The sequence below is a fragment of the Drosophila navojoa genome, chromosome X, assembly GCF_054131105.1.
Source record: "Drosophila navojoa isolate 15081-1374.11 chromosome X, UAZ_NAV_1.0, whole genome shotgun sequence".
In the NCBI taxonomy this organism is placed as follows: domain Eukaryota; kingdom Metazoa; phylum Arthropoda; class Insecta; order Diptera; family Drosophilidae; genus Drosophila; species Drosophila navojoa.
The window spans coordinates 14,620,433-14,644,975 of NC_142895.1; the positions used below are offsets into that span (position 1 = coordinate 14,620,433).

General features: G+C 39.2%; 1 long non-coding RNA gene across 1 annotated transcript in view; it reads left to right on the top strand.

The window, feature by feature from the left end:
* The first annotated feature begins 344 nt into the window (after positions 1-344).
* Positions 345-24,543, top strand: part of LOC149090638 (uncharacterized) — a 194,102-nt gene continuing 169,903 nt past the window's right edge. Inside the window, exon 1 of the long non-coding RNA XR_016197583.1 lies at positions 345-541. This is a non-coding gene — a long non-coding RNA (uncharacterized LOC149090638). The remainder of the gene's footprint in view (positions 542-24,543) is intronic.

Sequence of the window (24,543 nt, forward strand, 5' to 3'; positions counted from 1 at the left end):
GCAAAACGAGATCGTTAAATCAAAACAACGACTTTCAGCACGTGTTTGTCCATTACCATGATAAATGGCCAAGGCCAAGGACAAGGACAGCCAGCCAGCTAGTCGATGTGTGTGTGTGTGTGTGTGTCTTGCTGATGTGCCACTGTAGCCATGGTCCTATTTATTCAGCCTGCATTTGATTGGCATTCGGCATAATTGTATGTTAATATCGAGGCGTCCAAGTGGCTCAACAGCTGGCGGCCGTTTTTACTCGCTGGTAATATCGAATTTATTTGTAGTGCACACGCACACATACACACACAGACACACACATGGCAGACTAATGACAATAGCCGGCCACACACACACACAGCTAGAGCTTAGTGCGGTTGTCATACGCGCTTATGAGCTTGACCTTGACATTGTCACTGAAAACGCTGATAAACTAAGCCCTAATCCACTGGCATTATGTACATTCGGCACTTTGCCAGACTTGGCCAGAACAAGCGCCAGCACGCACACACACAGACACACACACAGACACACACACACACCCGAAAAAGTGCGCAGTAAAACAAAAGCGTATGAGTCCTTGGGCCTGCCTTAACAGCCAAAAGCAGCACCAAAACTAAGTACAGCCAGCACAAACTGCATAAGCTAGACTACAATATACCCTGTATTGAATACATATACATACATACCCTCTAAGGCATATGCAAATGAGAGTGAATCTGGACTCAAGCGAAAGTTCACATTCATTGATCTACAAATTGCAAACTCAACGTCGAGCTCAGTGCCAAACAACCTTACGACTCATGCCTACAGGGTATTGCGCGAAATGTGGACCACACAAAGAGCAGCAACGAATGCGAAATAAAATCAATTTTCATTGTAATTGGCATCTTAAAGGTTTAAGCATCGTCCATTTCTATTATTAAAGTGGCCGGCGAGCGCCTGGGCCACGCCGTAACAGAAAGCATAAGTTTCGAATGTTCACAGTGGGACAGATAGTGGGCAATACGGGTATAAAAGGACAAGGCTTATCAAATATGCCAACAGCTAACGATTACACAAGCAACTGCTGGAATATAGTTAGAGCAAATCCTATTACTCTCGCTAGGTAATTTACACCAAGAGAGAATTAGATGCAATGAGCAATACTAGTATTTGTAATATATTTTGTAATATATTGAATATATTGAATGCCTTATATGTAACATTAGTTCCTGTATATTAAGCCAGTCTTTAGATATGTCTAATCTAATACCTAAGTTTCATGTTTTCTATCACTGTTCTTAATTGTAATGCTGACCAACACTGGTTTCTGTAGAGCCTATGCAGTGAGGATGTGATATATAATCTTTTCATAGTTTCTTAGTTGACAGAATTTTCTATCGTAAATAGTTTTCGAATCGCACTTACCAACACTATTTTTTGTTTTATAGCCTACGTAGTGACTATACTATACTCCTAATATTGTTTTATACATCTCCAAAGAGCCTTCAAAATTCTTATTAAGTTATCCATGCAAAATTCTAACAGAATTACAAATCATAAACAGTTTTCCAACACTAATCAAGATTGTAGCCTTGACAAATATTGGTTTCTGATCTGCCCTATTGTTTGTCTTATCTTTTATCTTTATCTTTTATCTTCCCTATTACTCAACTCCATGGAGTTGAATGGCTTCTTAACACTTCTAGCAATTATAGCCATTACCAACACTGGCTTCCATTATAGGTTTACACTTCATCGAATAGCTTTTGGAGTGCCAATTATCTTATCTGTACTCAATACACTTGAAGAGAATCGTAAATCAGTAACAGTTTTCCAACACTGTTCATAATTGTCATCGGTTTCGCCCCTCCGACCAATAGAGTGCGCTGTAGTGCAGCTGCAATCAAATCCCATTTGACGACTTGGCTGGCTGACGGCTGATGCTGAGCTGGCACATCAAGACATTAACCGACTACTTGTGCCATGGTGGCCCGGGCTGTGGTTCGAGCGAATGCATTATCCTCGCTTATTGTCGTATATCAAATTTAATGGCTCCACTTGCCGCCTAGGCAGCTTCCTGAGCAGCTTTGCATTGTCTGCGGCTGTGCGTGCGCCGAGCTTTAATGGCGAGCTCGGTGTCCCCGAGCAGCGCTCTCTCTCCCTCCTTAAATGGGCCCCCCTCCACATCAGCTTGGTTGCCGGTACTCCGCCCTGGCACCGCCTGGTCGTTGCCATTGTATGTTGGATGTATGTTGACAACCAGACGGCGCCCATATGTATGTCGCGACGGGACGTCCCGGCAAGATGTGTTTGCCACATGGATTCATCCGTAACGCCGCCTGCCCGCCCGTTAATCAATCAACCTGCAAATTGAGAGTTGACATACAAAAAAAAAAATTGCAAAATAAAAAAAAGAAATAATTGAAAAAAAGTGAAGAAAAAACAGTCGCTTAATATACGAAATAAATTAAATGAAATAAGACATGCATTGCAGACATTTCACATTTCATTAAGTGTATCCATTCCAAAGAAGTGCGCATGCAATAGAATGTAGCTGATATGAACAATTTCTTAATATATGTAAAGTTACATGTGTATATGAGAAAATATAAAGAAATTAAATTAAAGTCTAGTCAATGCCGAATTCAAGCAAAATTCAAATTCCAGTTAAGTTTATTTCGTAAGAAAATTTTATTTTATTAAAAAGAAAATCAAAATCCTTTCTAGAGTGTAAATTTCTTTGAAAATATTTATCAACAGCAATTTTAAAATATTAAAAAAAAAAAAAATAAATAAACAATAAACTAATTGGATTTGGGGGATCGTTTTAAATTCGATGTAAATTTTTAATTTTTTATCGAACATTTTTTTTTTTTAAATTTTGAAAAATAAATTTGCAATCAAAATAAATCGGTTATATTGTTATTTTAAAAAAAAAATTTTTTTTAATAATAATAAAAAACAAATTATTTTTAAAAATAAAAAAATTAATTATTTTTAATAATAAAGAAAATAACAATATAATCGATTTATTTTGATTGCAAATTTATTTTTAATAATTTAAAAAAAAAAATACAATCGATTTATTTTGATTCCAAATTTAGTTTAAATCACTTAATAATTTCATCCAAGATTTAAATCAAAATCAATTAAATAAATAAACCAGATTGATTTTTTTTTTAATTTTAAAATCGCTTAAATAAAATTTTTTAATTAAATGAATTTTCTAGAAACTTTATTATTATTTATATTATTATTATTATTTTTTGTTTTAATTCTAAATAGGAATTAAATAAATGAACTTAATGGACAACTTTATTTTATATAGCGCAACATATATTTTTTTTTATTATTAAATGATTTTGATATATTTAATTTTCAGAGGATTAAAGGCTTTTATCATATATTTTTAGTTATCTTCTGTTGCTTGCTTTTTGTTCTGCATCACAGAGAGTGAATTGACTGGGTTTGCTCCTTTTGATTCGTTTTACAAAGAGCTCGCTGTAACCATAGAATTTCCAATTGGTTAAAATTTTGCAAGAACAGCAAAGCAATGTCCGTGACGGCATTCATCGAAAGCAAAATTTACTGCCAATAGAATCGGGAGACTATTGAAACAGATTTACAAGCAAGCTGATTTTTGCTGAAAAGTAATTAGGTAATTGAATAAATTTTTTGTGTGTTTTATAACTTATCAAAATGCGCTCTAAATCTGGATATATTATTCTATATATTCTTCTACATGTCGTATATTAATCTATTATGAGCTATGTGTGTGTTTCAGAGCTGAATAAAATAAAATTATATTTTTATTGACATTAAAAGTTGAATTATGTTAATGTATCTGTCGCTTGGTCTGTCAATTAACGTAAACGCCACAATTTGAATAATAATAAAAAACCTATCTAGGGAAAACTAAATTCGTTTAGTAAATGTCCTCATAACACATGCCAAATATCGTGAGCTAAATTCAATTTGAGAAGTATTTCAAAGTTTGTTAACAATGTATTATAATTTCAAAGCAAAATGAAGAGATTTCGGCTACATGAGGCATTCATGTAAGATTTGTGTCCTCAGCATATTTAGAGCACGCATGGGCAAGCAAAATTCTCATTGTTTCAGCAATTATTTGGAAATATTTCACATCTACCATAATTCAGCCTCCATTCGACCCGCTTTCTCATATTTTGGCCGTCGCTCAAAGCAAAGTCAATTGAAAATATGGCTATTGTTTGCTCTAATCACGGCTTTTCAGTTGAGTGCACAGCGTATTTGATAGTCGGTCATGCCCCATCTAGGGCTGCTGCTGCTGCTGCTTTTACTGTTCCTTGAGCAGATGCCATAAATTATGAAGCAAGAATGTTAAACAATGGAAGGAAAACTTTGCTTTGCTTTTCACCAAAAGACTAAAGTATTTGCGCAGCTTTGGCTTTTGTTTCAGATATTGCTGTTGTTGTTGTTGCTGTTGTTGTTGCTGTTGCTGCAGTCGCGAATGCAACAAAGCCTCCCCGGAGGCTCTGTCTAACGGTTCAATGGCACACCTTTTGATTTTTCAAGTAATTTCTGCTCAGCTTTTCAGCTGTCAAATGTTGGCTACACACACCCACACACACACCCACACACACGCACACACACACTGACACACTCACCCTCAGGCCAAACACACTCACACGCAGACAAAGAATGGAAAACAGAAAATGAAGTTGTCGCGTGTTGCTGCTCCTGCTGCTCCTGCTCCTGCTGATGATGACATGTCGCCAATGTTGTTGTTGATTTAACAAAAAAAAAAAAAATGTTTTTTAGTTGAAAATCGAACAATTTTCATGCAAGACTCAAAAATAGAGTGGGTGGTGCGATTGGACTGAGGTTGTGGTGCTGGTGGTGCTGCTGCTGCTGCTTTGCTTGTTTTCACTTTTCGCGCCTTGTCCTTGGCTGCGGCTCGGGTGCGGGCCACGTGCCGAGCTGCTCACACGTCAAATTATGCTAATCAGGTGGCAGCCAAAAAGCTGGCACGGGACAGGGGCAGGGGCAGGGGCAGGGCAGGGGCCGGCGCCCTCAGCCAGAGTCTCAGCCACATCTCTAACGCCGCATAATCGATTGCTTCGCAGTCGAAAGACGAATGAAAAGCGCATAGAAAATGAATTTAATTTTCCAATATCCAGTCAGCGTCTAGCGCACATACACACATACATACATACATATACCAGACAACAAGCATACAAGGACACGAGCCGCAGCCTGAGGATGTGACACACACACAAAAAAAAAGAAAAGAAAGAAAACAATTTGATGCTGTGCAATGGCAGATAAAGAGAGGCCTGCTCTATCGCCTGGCTCATCGATTGAACGCTGCTCACTGCAAAAGGACTTTCGTACGTCACTTAAATATTGCAAATGCGCCACGCCATTCGGAGTGCCTTCAGTTGGCCACAGAGATCCCCAGTTGGAGTCAGGGATAAACACAGCTTTAGCCGGGGTCAGCTTCAACTCGGCTAGGCAGGCACTTGGCCCAGTTTATTTCAGTTGTGAAATGTTGTTGGAGCTCCCTTTCGACTGTCAATGCCGAGACTTTTGAGCAGCTCTGGCTGAAGCTTAAATATGTTTAATGTTCGATTTAAGGGCTGGCTTCGCTTGTGTTTGAGAAAAGTGTCTACTAAAAGTATTCATATATATGTATATTCTTCATATATAAATATGCAGTCGCCTTTAAGAGGTTTGAAAGCAACTGCAGTAGTCTGACGATAGACCAATTCTAAAACGATAAACACGAAGCTGTCCATGCCATGAGCTTAACCTATTGATAGTATAAGCAGGGAGTAAAAACAAGTAGTAGCAGAAGACATAATAAGACAGTAAATACTGAGATCAAATCATTCTGCAGCTAACAGTGGGATAGCTACAGATGTTGCTGCAGTCACTCTATGATTGTTTCTTTTGTATACCCTGCATCCATTGGAAATGAGAAATTAGTGTAGGATTTACTTTAAATTATTGAACAAATATTTCTGCTAGAATCTAAAGAGAAATAATGAATATAGTAAAATATGTACAAGTATATAGTAGACTCCGGTTATAATGACTCCACTTATAGCGTCAGTACGGTTATAGCGACGAGTATTTTGGTTCCCAAACAGTCTACGGCACTCTACGATTTCTGTTTTTATGCCCTGAACCCAGTGGAAGTGGAAAAAAAGTGTAGAAAGATTTTCTTTAAAATTTTATGTACTGAAAAAGTATTCCTGCTAGAGTTAAGGCAACTCAGCCTAAAGAGGTCATGAATCTACAGTAGAGTCCGCTTATAACGATTGCACTTATTACATCAGTATGGTTACAGCGACGAAAATTTTGGTCCCCAGACAAACGTTTATGAGCAAACTTATATGTATGTACAAATGTTCACATATTTTTGAGAGTGATATTACACATGAATATACATGGGTATATGGCTTTAGAAGCTTTAAGGTACACTCAAAACAGCTAAAGGTTCTATTTCATAACGTGGCAAGACAATTTGTCTGCCTAGCCATATATACATAATATGGTATAGAAGAGGAGCTGTAGAGTAAAAATCTATTACAAAATTTCATTCCTCGGCATCTCTTCTCCTATAGCTAAGGCTAGAATGATACTCTAGAAGCTGTTTACATATAAAATATATATTTTTTGTTGACTTTATTAGATAAGAAATCATTAAAAAAAAAAAATATCAATTGTAAATATATATATATTTTTTAATATTTTTTTTTTTTTTCATTTTTAATGCAGGTTATTGTTATATATATCGCATATAGATTTATAGAGCAGCATATTATGAAGAGATTTACTCCAACGGCAGATTCGACTCTGCGATGAGACAATGCCAATATCAGGTGACTTTGCTGCTTTGACGCGAACTACTCTAAGAGCTAGCTTGAAATCTCAAAATTGCGTCGTACCAGAGAAAATGAAAATGAAAATATGGTTGAGTCACTTGAATGCTTTATAGCAATAAGTAATTATGAGTAACAAGAACGACACTCGAATGGGACTTTGTAAGAGCGGCAGTGTTGCTCTCTCCTCCTCCCAAGCCCTCCTCTCTCCCAGGGCTCGCCTTCTGCAGTTGAGCAAATGATGAATAAAAGCATTGTTAAATTGTCGCTCCAGGCGGTCGAAAGTTATTATGATATTTGTGAATTCGTAAATGAGGGTAAGAAAGCCGAAAGTTGCTTTCACATCCAGGCATACTTTGCTCACGCTTGAACACATATGCAAATTTAAATTGGAGAATCAGGACAGAGAAAATCTCTGCACATCAGCTCACAGCTGAACTTAAATCTATTAATCTTAGAGAATAGATTAACTATGGATAGATGATAGTTTTTCTTATGTCATTTATACTCGAATTGATTTAGGGTGAAATAGTCAACTTTATTTAGCATTAGAACTTATTTTGAGACTCTACCATGAATCTACTTATAGTACATATATAGTTGTAGGGCTGTAGGAAATATATCAAAATACCAATATATCGATATATTCCTGTACCTAAAATATATTTATAGCGGATTTTTTTTTTATCAAGTATTTTTGCGATATTTTTGATATATTTTGATTCATTTAAAAATGGAACAGCCAAATGTAATTTGCGTCTTAAAGTAATAATAACAAATTTGTAACACATCATAGCGTTGTATATGAAAGAAAAAACTTTGATAGTTTTGAGTACCGAATAATGGAGTTAAGCGGGCTTATTTTAATTAATTGTAAAATTATCTGAAGTCCTTTGTTGCTCTGGCTTAAAACTTGTTATTTAGAATTAATTCTTAGTAACAATAAATAAATAAAATAATTAATGAAACAACAATGATTCTCATACTTCTTGTTTTTGGGACGCACTATAAGTTTATTGTGAGAAAAGAATTTAAAAAAAAATTGAAAAATATTGATATCAAAAATAATATTGATATTTTGTAAAAACTTAAAATATCATCGATACGATATTTTAAAAATATTCGACAGCCCTACTCTGCTCAACTGATGATCGTATCTATGTGAATGTATATATGTATGTAGGTCAGAATATATTGTCGAGCGCATGAATATTTCTTAAATCAAGGAGAGGTCTATAGGAGTACGCTGGGCGGTATATATGTTTATTGTAAAATATATATATGTATATTTATAGTAATATATTTATTTATAATGTAATCTCTGATAGGAATTTTCTTAATTTTCATAAAATGTATAAATAACTATTTAAAATGAAATATGGGCATATATGCATGTACATACATACATATACATATGTAGCTAGATCTCAGGTGCAAATGCATGTGTATATATCTGCAATATTTCTCTGGGTAACCCAGACGCCTTCTATGCAATCTACATTCCTCAATGCACATCATCGCACTTGCCTATCTCCTGCTCTGGCGCATCAACTGAGATTAGATTTGCAGTTGTGTGATTGTAAACTGAATATAATTGAAGTTACTTTTGTCAGCACTCTGTCCCATCGACTCTTGATTGGTTATTTCTCTCCTTTGTGTGCGTGTGTGTGTGTTGGGCAGCATTTGCCTGGATGATGTGCAAATGCCGGCAGCTGACACAATGAACCAAAAACAAAGTGTATAATAAAAGTGAAATTTGTCAAGGGAATCGACTGCATTCCGAGCGACGACGACGGCGACGACGACGACGACGGCAGCACAGAGCTCAAAAAACATCAATTTGTGCGAGGCGAGCCGCAGATAAAGCATGAAAATGCTATTGCAATGCTTCGCCAAGCAGCAACTCGGGTAGGATGGGAGTGGCTGCCACAGATGAGGTCGGTGAATTGGGGGATGTTGTCACGTACGACTGGGTAGCATCCAAATTGATAGTGTCATCAGTTGTGAAGTGTTGCTGCAATGGTGGCTGCCTCAACTCCTGCTGCTGCTCCTGCTCCTGCTGCTGCTCCTGCTCCTGCTGCTGCTGCCTCAGCTGCTGTTCTGGCAAATTGTGAATGTTGCACTGCGAATGACAAAGCATTTTGCCACTGCTGGAAGTCGTGTGTGGCGTGGCGGCAGGAGGCGGGGCAGAACGGTAGGTGGGACACGAAACGTGTTAGACGGATTAACACGGAATAACCAGCGATTTGTAATCACATCGCTTGTCTGCCGGAATAAAGCAGCGACACATGACTACAAGTGGGGATTACAAATTAATATCGCTGGCCCATCGAATTGAAATGCAACACAAACGATTACCTAGAGCTGGGCGAAAGCTAATGGAAATCAAAGTAAAAAATATATAATCATAATTATTTTAATATATCAATATATTTTGAGTACATGGCAGTTAAGGGACGTTTGCTTATATTAAATACATTCTAAGGTAATTCTAAATGCTCTTAAAAGAGAGAGAGAGAGAGAGCGACAGAGAGAGGGACTGAGAGAGAGACAGAGAGAGATTTCACTGCCAAGATTTCTAAAGCTTAGACACAAAAGCAACGTCCAAGCTACAAAATCTCAACTCTAAAGCCTGTCTCTCTTCTATTCCACTTCTCTCTGAGAGAATAACGCATTCACATAATATTTATGGCATTCCCTACGGCAGCTGGCTCTCCTCAAATCACTTGATTTCGAAAACTTTTGGCCATAAATTGTAAAAAAAAAATCACTCTCAACTTTTTAATTAATGAATTTTCGCACAATTTCTTTTTTTTTTTTCTCTTTTAATAAATATAAATATTTCATTTCTATAAATATTTGATGCCTGAATAGAAATTTCCATATAAAAAAAAATTTGTTTTGCACCTCTTTGTGCTCCAGTTCATTTTAATTTTCATTCGCATTTTCATATTTCGCTACAGCCAGCTTTTGTTGCAATTTCGCTCACTTTGCTCAATCGTTCAGTCCGTCAATCATTCCAGTCATTCACTCAATCAGCAAAACTTTTTATCTGCACTGAAACGTAACTTGTTCACACTTAAAGCAAATGCTGCTCAACTTTCGCGCAAAGTTGCGAATCGCAGCATCCACTTCAGACAGCGAGCGACTTTAAATGGCCCGACTCTGTGCTGCCACCTGGATTACTTATCTCTCTCTCGCTCTCTCTCTCTCTGTCTCATTTGTTGACTGTGGCTGGTTGCGCGTCCATCTTCAACTGGGCTGCTCGCCTGCGGATATGCAGCCGAGCTGTTTAAATAGCTTCGACATTTAGCTGCCGGCACTGTTTAAAGTTTGTACTTCAGGTAATTACTTAATGTAAATAATGCCGCTGGGCCTCCAGCTACGGCCCGCCCTGCCCCCACACACACAGACAACTTTTGGACTATAAATGGCATACACTTTGTTCAGCCGTCGCTGGGGCTAGTTGACATCACTCAAGCAGCCAGCGGCTAATGGCCAACAGCCAACAGTCAGCCAACAGCCAGCAGGCCCCAGTTTGTTATCACACAAAGCCAATGAATGGCAATAATCACGGCAAACTATTTGTACCCGCCTATCGCTTAGCTACGCTTCCTGCCCACCGCCAGCTGACAACTCCTGACAGCCTCCTGCCTCCTGCCATATTTGTGCGGCTGAGTAATGATTCAAAGAGAAGAGATCAGAGAGGAAAAAAAAAAGAGAGAATGGAAAGTAAAACAAAAATCACGCACGCATATTGCAAAAACAAAAGCCTGAAACACTTAAATGCAGTGCAGGGGAAGGTGGGCGGGGTCTAAGTATCTTTGAGCTAATGTGTGAGACATGGGTAACGGTATATGTATGTATATGGCTGAAGGCTTATGCTATATGCCCATATATCTGTGTGTGTGTGTGCGATGTCTGTGTGTGTGTGCGGTGTATATGGCAGGCGACACGTCAACGGCAGCGTCTTGTGCTCCATTTGCAGGCATTTATATGTGTCAGCATGTCATGACCATCATCAATCACTTTTGAGTTATTTGTCAGTGGAGTTTCTCTTCTTTTCCTCTTCCATTTCCCTTTATTTTTTATTTTCAGATACCCTATAATGAGCAATAATAGGGCATGGGTGTTGGTAGGGCACAGTGGTGACAGATATACATAATTTGAAATAGATCTAAATCTTGGTTCTGGTCTTTACTTTAATCTTAATTAAGCGACTTTTAGATGTATTTTGTCATATCGATTATTATCGGTTTTATGTCTATAGTTTATGTCCATGCCAGTTAATACAGATCTGAATTTATGACTGTCAATGCCATTAGATCTAGGTCTATAACAATTAATAAAGATTTTGGAGATCTATATCTAAATGTTTTTTTTTAGGCAGCATTCTAGGATGTCTATAATATCGAATCGGCATATGCTCGAGGACTAGAGTTGGCTTTTCATGCATATAAAGCGAATTTTCGTTATGGAGAATGAATGAAGTCTTATCTATTTCCTATGGAGTTGCCCTGCTATAAATATCGATTGTAAAATTGGTTTATTTCGCTCAAATATTAAGTAAGTTAGATGCTCGCGTTTTACTTAACAACCTGGGCAAGATATCAGCTATGTATGTAAAAGAGTTCTAAATTTCATTACTTGAGTTTACTTTCTCTAAAGAGTGTAATCTATACTAGATTTATCCTCGGTCTTTCTTTTAATAAAAATATCTACTATATTACATATGCTAATATACTGTTATACCATTATACTATTATATCAAATATCATATACTACTATATCTACTAAAGAATATCTGCTATATTCCAGACATTCTATATAGTTTATATACAATTATACCATATATTATATCAGATTATATCATATACTACTATATCTACGACTTCCCTTTCATCTACACAATAAAGACTGCCCTACTTACAGGGCATCTACTCAGCTGCTCCACTAAGAACTTCCCGTACTTTCTGACTTTTAGGTTGGGGGCTAAGCGGGTCGTGGGACACTCAATGTGGAGCTCGGTACATCTACATCTAGAAAGCTGACATTTATGAGCTGCCACTAGCCACAGCTCATGTGGGCAACTCGCACACCCCAGAACACACCCTCACACACACACACACACACTGACACGGATACACACCCTAAATTTGGTTGCAGCTAGCTGCAGCGCCCCTTAAAAACTGAAAAAAGACGAAAAAGAAGATGAAGAAAAGGAAGAAATTGTTCGTCTGGCTACGTGTGGCCGCCATTTGTCTTGCTTAACTGAAGTGGCAGCATATTTGTGGCATCAATGTGGCCTACTGCCACCTGCCATGGCCCCGGGCCGGCCCAGGGGAGGCATAATTCCATCATCGATTCGCAAAGCGAATCTTTGCCTAGCGGCGAGCTGCGTCTATTTTTAGCCGCTCACTAAATTAACAAATTATGCAATATATATGCATACATATATATATATATATATATATATTATTGTTGATTTTATTGTTTATTATCTTATTTTATACTTTGTCGGGTATTTGTTTGTTTGTTTATTTGGTTTTGGTATTGCTTTGGTCTTTTTTTTTGGTATCTGCTGCTGTTGTTGTTGCTCGCTGTAAAAAGGGACTGCGAAAACAAACACAGCGTTATAAATAAATAAAGAAATGTGTAAAACTTTTCAATTTATGCAGATACACGCACACACACACACACACACACACTTAGTTGAGCTGTCTCTTTGCATATGAAAATGAGTTTGGTTTTTTAGCCATTTCTTTTTTTGTTGTCCGATATTTTTCTTTTTAATTTTCCATTTTTGTTTTTTTTTTTGTTGTTGTTATTTATTTTCCACCGGTTAGCCTTTGAAAATCCAATTAACAAAGTCAAATTGAAAAACTATCAAAGTGCATTAATGTTGGAATTTTTTGACATTTTGATGGGCAGCGCTAAAATTAATTTTTTCGCCCATTTTGCTGAGGCCGCCTCCTGCTAGACGACAAGCAGTTGCTCTGCTCAGTTAATTGAAATTGATAATACATATATAGTATATTAATGTATATTTTATTGAAGACTTTAGGTAAAATTATAATAAAAATATAGAGATTGATCTGTTGAAGCCTTTTAAAATTGCCTCAGCCTCACTTTAATGTGCTCCCATCGATTGTATTAAGATAGGCATCTGTCAATATTGGAATCGCTTGAGTGGGTAGGGTATGTGGCGAACCCTTATACATAGAACATATATATATTGCCAATACCAAAAATGCTTTACCATTTATTTGCTTTATTTTGTGATTTATATGTGATAGCGCGCTGTCAGTTTTAACTCAATCGCTAAGCCGAATTTCCGCTGTCGGGAATTAACATTTTAGCCTTGACATTTAGTTCAACATTTTTTCACGCCCTGCGTATGTTTGCGTACAGATTAAGTTCGCAGCTGTGCTTAAACAAACTTGCAGGTCGACTTCAGGCAGCGCAAGAGCTGATCCAGCTGTCAATTGTTGGCTGAAAGTCAACTTCACGTTTGCAGCACAGCTAGAGGTGAACGTGTTCTGCTATGGCCTGTCTCGCATTGAATTGCATTCGCATAAAGTTAATTACTTAATTGCTTGCATAGAGTCAACGCGATTCCCAATTCCGTTTCCATTTCCATTTCCATTGCCGTTTCTATTTCTAGTTAATTTCCATTTACATTTTTGGGTTTCGCGTTCGCGTTCGCGTTCGCCTTCATCTTCGATTCCGTGTGCCCGGGCCCAGTGTTGGGTAATGCCCGTTTAATTAGCCTAATGATGCTGCCGCCGCTGCCGCCGCTGCTGCTGCTGCTGCTGGCAGCAAAGTTCTCCTTGGCAGCTGCCTCGTGTTCACAACTCATTTGCAACTAATTAAATTTTTGCAACAATTTGTCAGCAAGTTGCTCAGTCGGGTCACATAAACTTGCCAACTTTTCATTCCAGCTCATTACGAGCTGATGCTGGTGCTGGTGCTGATGCTGATGCTGATTTTGTGCACCACCAACCGAACAGCAAACAAACAGCAACCGCCAAACCATCAACGCACCAAGCAGCGTCGCTTATAATTTCATTTCCGCCAATCCAGTTTTTGGCCATTGTGCATTGTGCGGGGCTGCTAGGAAATTAAATTGCAAACACTATCCGGCAGAAGCACTATTTCGACCCCAGCTCAGCCCATAAACATGACCCCAAGAGGGGGCAGGGGGAGGGCGTAGCTTGGTGTTGCGAAAAAGTTTTGCAATTGTCTGTAGCTGACAGCAAACGCATCTGATTCGATGACTTGGTCTTGCTATATCCGTTGCGTTCTCTCTGTGCGTGCGGCCATGTGAATACCCTGTAATTAAATTGTAGCTCATGTTTACTTAGACATGAGGGACATGCTTGCCACAGGGCAATAAAAATCTCTGTGAATACCCTGTATAGCTCACTTGCACTCAACTATTCATATAGACTGCCCGAAATTGTATTTTACGAACTTTTCAAGGGCAACACACAGTCATATTTTCTCGTTTGCCAGCTCATATAACCCAATCCCATTTCATTTTCATTTTTACAGGGTATCTGCTCGTCTGTTGCCGCTGGCTCATTAATTCATTGGTCGCCAGGCACTCTATAATTCAATTGCCACACACTTTGACTCAACTAGTCGCATAGACAATCTAATCAGGCAAAGGGTATGCTCTTTACAGGGTATCCACTAGTCCAAAAACACGCACTTACCAGCTCAGAGCTTCACAAATGTTGCATATAAATTGATTATAAATTTGATTTTCGCTATTCACATAGAAAGTAAAGTATGACACTCTTTACATGGTATCTACTTCTAGATCGAAACCCTAAAAACATCTTAAAATTCCACTGCAACATACTTCCAGCTGTAACACAGTTAGTACAGGGTATCTGCTTGTACATAGGTGCCCGTACATCCTTTTCATCTCTTTTAGGGGTCGCATCGTTTGGTCTTTGACGCCTGCCTCAATTTCCGTTGGGCAAAGTTTTATTTCTGTTTTTCTTTTTTTATAATTATGTGCTGAGGCCTAGGCAAAAGCGGACTCCACCTAGACAGTAGTTATCTCATATTTGTCAGCAGTTCGTCGCCTTTCCGTCGTTCTTTTCCATTTTATCCTTTGCCTTTTGCTTAAAGTTGGATATGTAAAACTAAAAAATGCTAAATTTGTTACGATTTGCCTAAGAAGCGCAATTCAAGCAAAAATTTCAATTTAATTTGATTCCCGGAATAAGTAATTGTAGGAGAATATGTGTTTTGTCTTACTCCCTCTCTCTCTCCCTATTTTTCTCTGTTGGAGAAGTGTCAATATATATTTCTATAAATATATTGCTAATTGGATGTTTTCTGCTTAAGTTGTTTAAATTTTTTTTTTATTTTTTTTTATTTTTTTTTTTTTTTATTTTTTTTTGCTATTTCCTTAGCATTCAGTTCACTTTTTTGTTATTTTCGTTTAGTTTCAAGAAATAAATACATAGATAGATCAAAGTTGCAAGTTACTGTGTTGCAATTGGCTTTCGCAAAATGTCAACGACAGGCAATGACTCAATTTAATCGATAACAGCTCGAAGCCAGCTGGCTTGCGAGTTCATCAAGCAAAGCAAGTCAGTTTATAGTGAGTGAGTGAGTTCGCCTTGAGCGAGTTTGCTAATTAACGACATCTGTTTTAAAAGTTGTGTATACTGCAGTTTACCATCAAGCTAATAGGATTTGGTGGTATCGATATTTCGCTATCGATACTTGACTATAGTGCCATCACTGGCAGTGTCATCACAAGCAGTGCCATCGGGACTTAATTACATCAGAAACTGACCTTGGGAAAGTTACAAGCAAATCCACCAATTCAAAGGGTAGAAGATAAGAGCAGAGTTGTGAATTATTATAAAATGGAGTCATTCATAATAGCATTTTTAATCCCACAACATACTGAAAGTATGAAAGCAGACTGAAACACAACAAATTATAAATAATAATAATAAATAAATAAAATACATGATAGTCTAAGTCAGTCCTTCAGCAAGTGAACTGAGGCACCTGAAGCTAAGCTAGGAGGAGGGTTAGGCTAGCAACAATTTATTAAATACTTCCGCTCGCCAACTTTGTCACAGAAATCGACATATTTCGCTCATATTAAGATTCTCCCAACTAGAAACTATCGATATACATACCAATATTCACTCACAGCGAACTTCAAACTACGATCAGAGAGCAAAACTCTTTAAGCTCAAAAGGTCAACTTTGTGGAATCTTTTAGCGAACGGCTTTGTGCATTGTGGCCGGCTCTGTCCGCCGCTGCAAATTGCGGCTGCGGGGCTTTAACCTTACCAAGAATGTGAGGGTGGTATTTTCTTTGTGTGCGTTGCGTTGCGGTTGGCTGTATTGGAAAGGGGCGGGGCCGTGGTCGGAATTGTGGTTGCGGAGGAATATGCTTTCGATGCTCACCTGCTGCACTTGCGAAGCTTGACCAGCAGCACAATAACAATAGAAGGGCAAGAGATGAGCACAAGAGGCTGAACCGCTCACCAGATACCCTGTAAACAGATTAGGACAATGGCTAACATAATCTAAGCAAGAAATTTAAACTCTAAGTACATAAAACTTTGTTTTCTTTTAAAATGCATAGCTCGCACTGCTTCACTATTTATAGGGTAGTGCCAGCCGACATATGACAACACTGGCAGCTGTTGCTGCTCCCACAACCTATTAGCATGCTCAAACATACAGTTCGCAGAGTCCGTCCGCTCCCGCCCCCTCGCCCGCCTGCTTCAGTGCTGTATGAACATTTAAAGTGCAAATGCAAATTTTGTTGGCTGTGAGTGTGGACTGTAACTAGGGCTATAATTAAATTAGAAAACATTAGCAACTAACTGGACTTTAACAGAATTATAGTGTTGCAAAATATTTGCTGTGCGCCGTGAGCGCCTGCAAGTGTCAACATGCTGCGGACGGGGCCAGCGAGGCGGGGATGCAGCGTGGTTGCAAGCGTGAAATTAAATGATGGCTACTGAGCATAGCGATACAGACACTCACACACACACACCCATACATATACACCCTCGTACTCACACACACACACCCACACTCACTCACATGGCAGTTGTGGCAGTGGGTCGCACACTGTGTAACAAATATGAAAACTTGTGGCAAATTCATGCCTCAGCTCTGGCCTCGACAGTCGCTTGGGCGTGTGTCCACTGTACAGTGGGCGCTGGGCTGGCAGGCCGGTGGCACTCTGGCTGACTGCGAAAGGGATTGGTTGCCCAGCCGCAGCAACCGCAGTCGCCTCTCATGAATGTGACACGCACGTGGCACACGGCCCACGGCCCACGGCACCGGGCCGAGGCCTCAGCCTCAGCGCAGTTCAGCCAGAGCTGCGGCTTTTGTCTTCTGTGCCTGTCATGCGACAGCGATGCTAGCAGATAAATGCGATGGATATGGGCAGGGCTGTCGCCGGCAGAAGTGATGATAGCAGCATATCGATAGACGACTGTTTGCTATCGATAAGCCATCAGTATCGGCAGGAGCAATAGATGCATAAGGGTTTGCTATCGTAAATAGTAAATGTAGAAAGGATTATGTCAGCATACTAAATTAGTATATCGAAAGGCAACTGTTTGTTATCGATAAGCGATTAGTATGCAATAAATCGCTGGCAACAATTTACTGTTTGCTATTAATTGATGATGAATAACTGAATGTTTATCGCTGGCATATATGATTGTATCAGCATTCCGATAGACTGACTAGCTGACTATCGATAACAAATATACAGCATATCGACGGGCTACTCCTTACAATCGCCATGCGATAAATATCGGCCGTTATATTAGGCTACAGCGTCGATACTGGCATGACAATTGACGACTGCGTGTTATTGATAGGTGCCGTATTGTTATCGATAAGCGATAGGCATTGGCCTGGGCAACAGCAACGATATAGGCAATATATGACTGCTTGAAATCGATAAATAATAAATATAAACAGGGCTGTCCCAGCCGACAAGTGCCTGGGCCACTCGACCTGGTGCACTACTGGGCCGGGCGGACTAACTTTTAATGAATCACTAATTAATTGATGGCTGATATTACCTCAAGTATCTCTGCAAATTGACGCAAATTGCATGCATGCTTTTGCCCTGAATAAAAATAGCCCAGGCCCACGAAATGAGGGAAAGAGATGGAGCAGCAGAGGAGGGGCACATACTCAAGGATATGTGTACATAAATATATATTCGAGTGTATATATGTAATGTTGTGTGTGCTGGCATTGCTTTCGCCTTTAGCTCAAGTTTCGGGGTCTTAGTTTTCATTACGTGGCTGCAAAACTTTATTACATTCAACATTGAGCAATACACATTACACATTACAAATTACTCATACGCCATGTAGTCAGGGCAACGAGCTGGGGCAAGTTGTTTTCTTGCAAATTACTTGCAACACTCGAAGCCTCGAGCAATTATTATCTGTTTTGTATCGCCCGTTGGCATAATGAAGGATGTCAACAACTTTGCCGAGCTGCCTAGCCACTGAGCCACCGACCCACCGACCCACCGACCTCTCCTTGGTAAAGTAATTTTTCGTCACTTGATTTCTTTTTTGCTTCTGTAAAAATAGGCAAATTGAATTTCGTTTTAATTAAAAGACTTTCGGTGTCTTATTGAATTTTTGGCTATTAATAAATTTGATGATATATCGCATATTCGTTGCCAAGGTATTGCTTCCATTCTGGCCCTCGTGCATATCGAAGGCATTTCAGAGTCACGGCGTGCGCTAACAATCGATCACGATATGCCATCAATCACGACTTTGCTTATCTATTCGAATCTCTACCTCCTGCGCTCTTAATGAATATGAATAATAAATTTCTGCCCCAGCCAGACAGCGCAGCACGCGCCCATATTTTAGTCCAAGCACACACACACACACACATACACACATTCACACATATGCGCTGCTAATTTACTCTGTCCGGCAGCATATTATTAAAGCTAATTATGTTGATTCATAAATTAGAAACACCTTTTGATTGTACAACAACTCGTGCGACAAATGCGACTCGGAGTCGTCCTGGCTGACGTCCTCGTTGCGTGCGAGCGAAACGGTAATGGACGGGCGCTCACACCTGCGCCAGGTGCTATTTATGTACGTCGAGCCGGTTGCCAGCTAGGCGAATACACAAATTGAGCCTCAAATTTGAATATGACAATCTGCAGATATATAAATATGCAGATGTATGTACGCACATGTATGGATGTACATATTTATAGCTGAGGTAAAAGCCATCGCTTGAGCAGGAAATTAGTTTGATTAAAGCTCTGTTCAATAGATATAGAAAATTATATGCCGTGTGTTAGCCAATATTCTAGACTTTCTTAAGAATTCACTTCGGTGTAAGTTACATGGGAAATGACAAAGTCGACATTTACTTGTGCCAATTAAAAATCAAAGTAACAGTTTTGATTTGGGTAAGCCGCAAAATACCCTGCACATGCGAACGTACAGACGGACGTACGGGCTTCGGCCAGACAGACTGAGGGATGGTCGTATGGTCCGGCGAACGGATAGTCCGACAGACATATAATCGGACAGAAGGGAAGCCGGAAAGACTGATAGGTGGATAGTCGGGTAGACGGATAGTCAAGTGGACGGATAGTCAAGTAGACGGATGGTCAAGTAGATGGATAGTCGGGTAGACGGATAGTCAAGTAGACGGATAATTGGACAAGGCGGCCAATCGGACAGACGAACTATCAAACAGATATATAGGCCGACAGATAGTCAGAAAGTCGGACGGACAGATTGTTGCACAGACGGATAGTCGGATAGGCGGATAGTCGAACAAGTGAACAGTCGGACAGGCTAAAAGCCGGACAGATGGACAGACGGACAGATGGACAGACGGACAATCGGACAGATGGATTGTCGGACAGACGGATAGTCGGACGGACGGATAATTGGATAGTCGAACAATCTAATAGTCGGACAGACGGATAATTGGATAGTCGGACAAACTAATAGTTGGACGGACGGATAGGCGGATAGATGGACTCTTAATCGAGTCAACATGGCGTCAGCGGTTTAAGAATATATGTTTATGTTTTGAGAGAGCTGCCACGCCTCCTTCTGCCAATTTTACTACGATTTCGCATTTTTTTTTTTATTTGAATTTGGTATATTAAACAATGTGAATTGGGAAAATGTATATAGCAAAATTATGGAGCAAAAGCAAAAGCTGAAGTAATACATATATGCGTCTTCATTGCTGGCCAAAAAGAGCTCTCGGGGCTCTGTTGTTTTTGGCCAAATGCATTAGGCAAGCACAAAAGGCCCGAATGTGCTGGTCATCGTTTAACATTATTTGGTATTGTCATGCTCGCCAAGAGTTGAATATAAATGTTGGTAATCAAAGGATCTGACCCACTTATCAAGCACTTGACATGGCAAGTGTTCGAGCAGCAGGGATATTAAATATATATAGTCTGACCAGCAAATGGCGACAGAATTATTAATATGGCGCAAAAAAAGCTTAAAAAGGCCGAAATCATATTTTAAGTTGGTAAAGAATTTGATGAAGGGGTTAAGTGTGGGAGGGAGCAAAGCAGAGTGAGGGAAAACAAAAACTAATTGGAGTGGTTTTGGTGGTGCGTGTTTTGATTATTGATATGAATTTGCTTAGGCTAGGTTTATAAAGTTTGCTAGCTAAACTATGATAGCCTCAGCTCTGGTTAGAGTTTCTGTGCTCTGCTGAATGTAGAGAGAGAGAGGTGAGAAGAATGAATGAGCAGAGGAATGAAACCAGCTGCAGAGACTCAGCTATTGATGTAGCCTAAGGGATCGAGCGCGTCTGTCACTGCTTGAGCTCGATATTTCAAAAGAGAGAATGTCTTTAAGACTTACCTAGGCTAGTCTTTCAGACCAATCATAGCGCAATTTCTGCATAAGTGCCTTCGGCTCTATTCGTTTTGATTTACTTTAGAGCGCCTTGAGCTGAACTATTCGAGTGACGAGCTTCGTTTAGGGCGAGAAACGTTTGACGATCGGGCAATGAGACTCAAATTCAATTCAAGGCAAAAGGTCTTCATATGCACACATTTAATTCACTTATGCTATCGATGTGTTGAGCTAGCCCAACACCAAGGCAAAAGCGAAACCAAACCAAGAATCTCTTTGCTCAGCAACAATGAAATTTAAAATATTAGATTTGATGCTCTCAAATTATTTGCAGCTAAAATAAATAATGAAAGCCACAGAAGTTTACCAAGCCATAGTTCAGGGCATGAAAACGACTTTTTAAGTTTTCGGCAAAATGAAATGGACGCACAGACAGACAGACTTGGCTGGCCCGGCCATTACAGTATATGTATATACCTCATATAATTCTAATAAATTTCACTCAATGACCAAATTAGATGAGAGAGCTGACCAAAATTTTGCGGATGCTACGCTTTGAAGTGTTTCCGTCTGCTTCACTGCCTCGGCATGTCGTTGCGGCAACTATTGATGGCTCTTTGGGTGCCAGAGATAGACACAATGGCAAAGCCGCAAAATGTGCTACTGACCCTTTGGCCACACATTGTCGGTTGGACTCGAATTGGTGGCTTCTGGAACTGAACTGAACTAAGCTGAACTACGTCAGCTGCATTGGGAGTTAGTACATATCTGGCTGGACTTTAAGTGAGTTCTGTGTTAGGTTCAAATCGTTTCCATCATCCGCAGCTAATTATGTGCCAAAAGGTCATTCAAAGCCCAACCGCAGTTCACAATTGATAGTTCAGTATGTGTGTGTGTGCGTGTGTTCACTTTATGTTTGCCATAGCGGTTGCTGCTCGTATTGGGTTTTGGGGCTTTTGCAATTAGGGACAGCTGGACCAGGGTCAGGCACAGCGCACCAACAACAAAGGGTCAGACAAAGCCTTCGTCCGACGCCCGGCAACATTTTAATTTAAATGCATGTTGCCATTTTATATATTTGAGAATACATATACCATACATATATACATACACATATACATTCACTCTTGTTACCGTTGTTGTTGTTGTTTCTTGCCATTTGTCTGCGGTTTGTCTGAGCGTTTTTGGGTCCTTGGGCTTTATGTTTAATTGCAAGGGAATTTTTGCCATTTGGCGTCTTTTTGGCATCCGTTTTCGGCATTTTTCTTCATTTTTTGTTTCTTTTTTTTTGGTTTTTGTTTTTATTATATTTTATTTAGATGATGTTAACGTTCGCTCGTTTTGTAATTTTTGTAATTTGCGCTAATAGCCCGGAGCGCAGATATAAAACCTATTAACACAAATGAAAGGCACTTGAAGCTTTCATTATGCTTCAGCATCAGAGATATGAACTAAACAAAGCGAAAGCCCCAACTAAGTTTTATTCATTAATTAGCTTTAAGACAGCAATTAGAGCTGGCTTTGCAGCGCTCTAGAATCTAGTCAATGGAATGTGCCTAAAATGTATTTTCGGGATTTTCGTTTGTATTTTCAGGAGTGAAAAAGTTTCTGCAAATTTAAGATAATTTTTTTTTTTAGTGTTCAATTATTTGTGATAAATATATTTTAGATGCGGTTGTAAATATATTATATATAAAATATTTTTTTTTTATATGAATTTTAAATAAAAATTTTAAAACTGTTTTTATTTTTTTTAATGAATTTTTAATAAAAATTTAAAAATTTAATTTAATCTAAATTTAATTTAATTTAATTTGAATAAAATTTATTTATAATATTTAAAAGATTTTTATTAATTTTTAGTTTGGTATTTAGCTATAAACATTAACTAATGAGCGGGTCTAGAAGCTAATAGCATATCAATTTAAATGCTAGACTTATTTCTCCTCAATTTTATGCCTTTCTACAGCACTCCAATTTTACTTCATTGCCCGACCGGAACAGCGGCTGTTAGAATTCCAGTCATAGGACGTCCATTTGTTATTTGGTCACATTTGTCATGCGAATGCACAAATGTCTAATGTCTACACTTTACACTTGTTTCTCTGTTGAACATTTTAAGCCCTTCCCGAGGCTCATTTGTCATGCTTATGGGCTGCAGCTGAAGGATGACATTTTTCATTGCTGGCGAAGTAATGGATAATCGGATCTGTTGTAATATTTTTGTCAAGCATTGAAATATTTCGTTATGCATTGTTCAGCGCTTGACTCGAATCAGCTTCAAGATGGCGGAACTATTGAAAATTAGGGCATGGGCAGAGGGCGTTTGGAAGGAAGTAAAGCCAGTATTGATTGAGAGAAGCCAAAGTCGAGTTGCAGCAGATCAACTGATTAGAGAAATGATAGGGAGTCAAGCTGCCGCATGAGGCAGCTGGATGTGGTTACCAGATTGTGTAAATACAAGAATTTTATTTGATTTTATAATTAAGATTATTGATTTTTGTATTTGAATATTTGATCAAATTGTTTAGCTAGCTTTATTGACATTTCAATTCAGTTTTACATTAAGCGAATTAGTAAATATAGACATGGAATTATTTTGCAATATATTGAAAGGAATTTGCTTTTGTCAAACATTGAATTAAATATTATTAATATCAATAAACTTATATGTATATTAATTAAAGTTATTGACTACAGATTTTGCATAAGTCTAGGCAGAAATTCCACTGGAATATCAGCCACAGTCGACTGGAGCAAGCAAATCTGAATGCCGAATAAGCAATGCCAAGGGCTCTAAGTTCCTTAATGAATCGCTGCCAGCGTGTATTACTCCAGCTGTGTGCGTGTGTGTGTGTGTGTGCTAGTGAGACACCTAAATTCAATTCAAAATTAATTAGATACCTTTGCCGCTTGCCTGCCGGAGTGCAAAAACAATACTCAAAAGCCTAATTGCCTTTGATTATGTACGTTTATCGATGCTTGGACATTGCTGTGGGCTTAGGCGGAGACACAAACACACACATACACACAGACACGCATGCACACACAGACACACAAAGCCACACACAGCATTAAATTGGCATTAGGTGTCGGCAAACAAGCAGCTCTGTGGGTTCGCCAGCCTTGGACACGGCTTATTTGTTAGGTTCGGCCTTTCGCCGGGAGCTGAAGCAGAAGCTGAAGCTGCTGCTGGGCGTGGCAGGCGTTTCCTTTTGGCAACGGCTGTGGCAGCAGCAGAACATGCCACATTGTCGCCTCGACTTTTATTTATTTTGTTAGACGCATTTTGAAAAGCCAATAAGCAGCTCCTGATTGATTATCTGTTGCCGCCCGTATCAATGTTGTTATTGTTGACTTTAATATGAAACTTTGCCGCTCACGCACTCATTGCGTGTGACCGTGTGTGTGTGTGTGAGTGTGCGTGTGTGCCTCAATCAATTCGGAGCGAAATAAATGAGGCATGTGCAGCATATTTGTTGCCTACTTTCTGGGGCCGGCTGCGTGCAAAGGCTTAAAACTTATCAGCTGGCGTTGTTCTGGCGATTCGATTCGCTTCTTCTTCTTATAGCACATATATATCTATATCTATATATATATTTATTTTTTTATGGCTCGGCTTATGCGCACACCAACTGCAGCCATTATAAATAGCTCACGTCTGACGAAAGCCCGACTGCGGTTAGCCTTGCCACTGGAGCAGTAGCAGGAGCTGTAGCTGTAGCTGTAGCTGGAGCAGGAGCAGGAGCAGGAGCAGGAGTCGAGCAGGCCGCATGCCACATGCACAGCTGCCAGCCTAAGTT